This window comes from Etheostoma spectabile, chromosome 3 (assembly GCF_008692095.1).
Source record: "Etheostoma spectabile isolate EspeVRDwgs_2016 chromosome 3, UIUC_Espe_1.0, whole genome shotgun sequence".
Taxonomy (NCBI): Eukaryota; Metazoa; Chordata; class Actinopteri; order Perciformes; family Percidae; genus Etheostoma; species Etheostoma spectabile.
Window position 1 is genome coordinate 11,375,716 of NC_045735.1, and position 4,968 is coordinate 11,380,683.

At 37.4% G+C, this 4,968-nt stretch overlaps 1 protein-coding gene across 3 annotated transcripts in view; it reads left to right on the forward strand.

Annotated features, from left to right (window-relative positions):
- kcnab1a (potassium voltage-gated channel subfamily A regulatory beta subunit 1a) overlaps positions 1-4,968 on the forward strand; it is a 113,169-nt gene that overhangs the window by 77,879 nt on the left and 30,322 nt on the right. The window lies entirely within an intron of this gene.

Consider the following 4,968-nt stretch of genomic DNA (forward strand, 5'->3'; position numbering starts at 1 on the left):
ATATATATATATATAAAGTTGAAGAAGTGTGTTCTCCAAACATCAACGTTGCATCAGATTCAAAGTTATGCTCTGTATTTCTGTAATCACAAGGTACATTGGATTTTATCAGTCCAGCTATAATGATTGTGGTTGATCATCAGTAGAGAATTATTTTAAGTTTCTGTTGCCACTTTGTCAGAAAGAAGTTGATAATTGATTGAAATGGTTGTTAACTTTGATAATTTATGAGGCTGTACTTTGTGATGCTGTTTTCAAAAGCACTCTTTCTGTTATTATGTCACCTGGCATAAGAAAATAACAGTTGTCATTTTTATGTTGTATTGTAAAGTGTTTGTATTGTTTTGTCCTCACCAGGTAGGCCGTTGCTGAGAGAGACATGACAGGAAACGATCACAGATGTAGATATAGATAAAGGTGATTTGGGTAGAATTGAATAGAAAAAATCAATAGAACTTGAAGAGGCAGTACAGCAGTCAAGGGCATGCCACAGAACTGAAAATAGGTGCAAAGGATGTAGAGGCGTGTGTGAGGTTTTCTTTTTTTCTTGTATGTGTATATGCTCTACGTGTGTGTGTGTGTGTGTGTGTGTGTGTGTGTGTGTGTGTGTGTGTGTGTGTGTCAGAGACAAACTGCTGCGTCGAGGAGTAAACCTCTATATATGTGCACCTGCTCTACCAACTGAGCTATCTGGGTGCCCACAAAACACATTCTAGATATTTTAATGTAATGATAACGGGACGTCCTGGTGGTTTAGTGTTATGGACATATGGGCAAATGCATAACCCAAATCTCCTCGCGTCAGGGAGTGATCTTTCGCCCCATGTTTCCTGTCTGCTTTTATATGTCAGCTATCAAATACAGACAAGACGGCAAAGAAACATAATTTTATGGTGTGTGTGTGTGTGTGTGTGTGTGTGTGTGGTGTTGTGTGTGTGTGTGTGTGTGTGTGTGTGGGTGTGTGTGTGTATGTATATGTGTGTGTGTGTGTATATGTGTGTGTGTGTGTGTGTGTGTGTGTGTGTATTATATGTAAGTGTGTGTGTATATATTGTGTGTGTGGTTTTTGTGTGTATATGTAAATATGTGTGTGTATATATGTGTGGTGTGTTATGTGTGTATATATGTATATATGTGTGTGTGTATATGTATATATATATGTGTGTGTGTGTGTGTGTGTGTATATATATGTGTGTATATGTGTATATATGTATGTGTGTATATGTATATATATGTGTATATATATGTGTATAAATGTATATATGTGTATATATATATATATATGTGTGTGTGTGTGTGTATATGTGTGTATAAATGTGTATATGTGTATGTACATGTGTATATATGTGTATGTGTATATGTATGTGTGTATATATGTATGTATTTGTATGTGTGTATATATATATATATATATATAATTCAGAATTACATATAATTCATTAATAGTTGATGTTTAGCTTCCTGAATAGTGCTATAATGTAAAAAGATGATGCGTATAGTTTTCCATATAAAAGCCAAGTCCAACTCTAATTTTGCCTTTGCTTTTTTGTCTCTTGTCTGGATAAACCCATACTTAGCAAGCACAAGCAGCTCAGAGATGCACTGTGGCCTTTTATTGGAGCTGGAAATGAATCCAACAAAAATATGACTCAGCCTTTCCATCTGTAGGCAGACAAGCTGACAAATGCTGAAAAAGTTAGGAGGTCAGTTAAACAGACACCAGAGAGAAATGTTTCATCTACATGTGTGCCATCTATCACGCTGCCTGGCACATGGACTACATTCAAGAGTGAAGAATCAGGTTAAAAGGATTCACACAAAGCTGAAACAACAACACCTCTTACCAAATCTACAACCATATCATCATTTTTTAAAATCCCTATACTCGCCGTGGTTTTTACCTTTTACTTCCCTCTCCTACTTTTCTGCCTTGTACAATTGGGCTCATGTCAGTTTTGTCCTGTTTCTTTTGGCCTCTCAATTGCAGTGCTTGACATGTGTGGAGACAGGTGCAGGGATACAGACAGCCATGAAAATCATGGGAGTCCATCAACATCCCGGTCTTGAGAATATATTTAAACAAACCGTAATCAACTCATCATCTCAGAACCAACTCATGATCTCCTCCATGAGTATCAGCTCCTACCCTCAGGCAGACAGTACAGACAGTACACAACAAACATTCCTTTGTCCCCCTATCTGTTAAAGCTGTTAAACACCACTTGAGCTTAAATAGGTGTATTCCATAGCTGTCCTTCTTGTCATTGATCACTGTTATACATTGTACTACGTGGGCACCTTCTCTGATGTACTCTCTGATGTACAGTATATGGGCATATGCAAATGATGGATGAAGGTATTTGTTGTCCTTTTTATCGTTGTTTTGCTATGATTTTATACTACAGACACTGTGATGTCTGATCTTGGAAATGTTCAGATAATGGAAAAATATGAAAGTAGAAAAATGTTGATAAGAGATAGATTAAGAGAAAAGAATGAGGACAGTGAAGTCATTTTAAATTTTAATCAAGTCAAATAAGGACCTCCTTATATGTCTTTGTAGCATTTATATGAATGTTATAGACTCACCCAATACTTTGTTAGTTTTAGCCGGCCTGTTGGATGTTTAATCCTTCAGATTTATGAAAAAACATTGCAAGGTTATTACCTTTTACTATTGTTGCTATGCAACATCAAGTGCCACCTCCAGCCCTTTCCATTAGCAGCTGCCAGTAAAAAAGAAAGAAAGAAAGAGTTGTTTGTCGTTTACACGGCCTTTATTTCCATCAAACCGAAAACCCAATTGAACCTATAAGAGCAGTGGCCGTGACAGTTAAGCTCTGCGGGGAGTTCATCCCATGCTGAGCCTCCTGCTCAGCACCGGGCTCAAAGCACAGGGCTGTGACTCGACGAGGTTACCTGTGATAACAATTTCACCACACGGGAGAGAGCTTAACGGGCTGAACACAGATGACTGTACTCATAGGACACATACACTGGCAAACTTTGCATACTTGTATGAAAAGAAATAAGAAAACATCATGCATATATTGTATAATAAGGACACTGTAATGACTGTAGTGTAGGTGCAGTTGAGGCTTAATGAGGTTGCTATGGTTGCTGGTATTAACAATGTCCAAAAGCAAATTTTCCCACCAGCGATTACTGTTATTTCACCCATCTGCCTCTGCTGCATTAACTACGATTCTGCTGATGATGCATGTTAAGAACTGCAGCTTTCTTCTCCTTATTAAGTTGAGATGATATCATTATGCACCAGCAGATCTAATTTATCCGCACTGTTTCACCTGTAAGTTAAACCTCAGTGGAGTTGATGGTAATGCAATGTATGGCGTAATGAGCTCTATTGTATCATAACATCCTGTCAGTTGAAATGAGCAGATGGTTAAGTGCTGTTTCATTGTTGTCTGTCTCTGAGGTACATCCATTGTTTTAATGACAGTCGAGCAGCGGAGGTCAACAGATTCTGTGGAAGAATTGTTTATTCATTTAATGTGAAATTGTGGGCACTGGATAACAGGGTGAGGGACATAAGGATTGAGAGCAGTATTATTGGCTAAAGGAAATGAATAAATATCCCCAAAAAAGAGAATACTTAATTAGCTGGAGGAGTTATTCTCCTCATCTTGGAAGGAAGGTTAAAAGGACATAGCTTCTTCTACTGGTTAAGTACTAAAGTAATGTTTATACCCTGTTCTATATTTCAATTTGAACAGATAACAATTTGATTAGACATTATTGTCCACCTTGTAGGAAATATGTCTTTGGCTTTGCCAGAATATTAAAACAACCATGGCACTACATGTTGACAAACATTAAACATACAACACACAAACACTACACAATATTAAACATACAACTGTGCAATGAGCAGAAACGGCAGCAGAAGGTCGAAAGGAGGTAGTTTACAGCATAGAAGAGAACACAATTAAAATACCTGGTCTTTTCTTGTGCAGTAATTACAAGATTTGATATTATCAGCTGATTTCAGTAATGGTTATTATTTTATCTTCATGCCACTGAGTAACAAACTGCGGTACAGAAATAAAGAACACATATAGTATGTTTGAAGTAATTTAGCAACAGTCTTGCCATTGCATAGTTAGTCCATTAGAGGGCACTGACAAATTCATTTAATAAGAATACTACAATACAGTAGGCTACATAATCCATCACAATTCTGTGATAACCGAATCAGTCAATATGGCTGGGCCACACATTCCCATCCTGTAAAATATGGATGCTTGGTCAGGTGTTTTTGGGGTTGTTATTGACGTTAAAAGTCTCCTTTATTGTCATATATAAACGCACTTTGACACGGGTTAAGGAAAAGGTCATGGGTGGGCTTATAAATAGATACGTTTCTATGACACGTGGGACAAGAACGGGACAGTTGGGTTTAGGAAACGTGACATGCAGGACGCAAATCCCGGCCTCTTGGGTGAAAGTCCCGTGTTTTTTGACCCATCCACCATGCTATTCAACCTGCCTATGCAGATTTTCGGGCTTTCATACTACTCGCTACCGATGTCGCTCTTAATGCTACGTCATCTTCAAGCTCCATGTAGCTGCTGCTCTCCCCAGTGCTGTGTTCTACACACACGCTGAAGGATGCTTTTTTACGTTGTGTGTGACGCTGACAGCCACTGCCCAAGCGTTGCAGCGTGAAAAAAGATTTTTCCAGATACCAATCTATATAAAAATATGGCAAATATATTTAAAATCACAGATAAAAAACCTTAATAACAATTAGGTATAGATTTGTAGAATATTAGGATTTGTAGAACAATAAAATAGGTTCATATAATTAGCGTCCTTAATGTTATAATAGTATTACTAGAAAATGCCAAATATTACGAAAATTAGCTCGCTGCAGAAATGGTAAAATAGTTAAAGTTAGTAGCAATTTCAGTATTGAAGTATCGGGTATTTTATATATATATATAT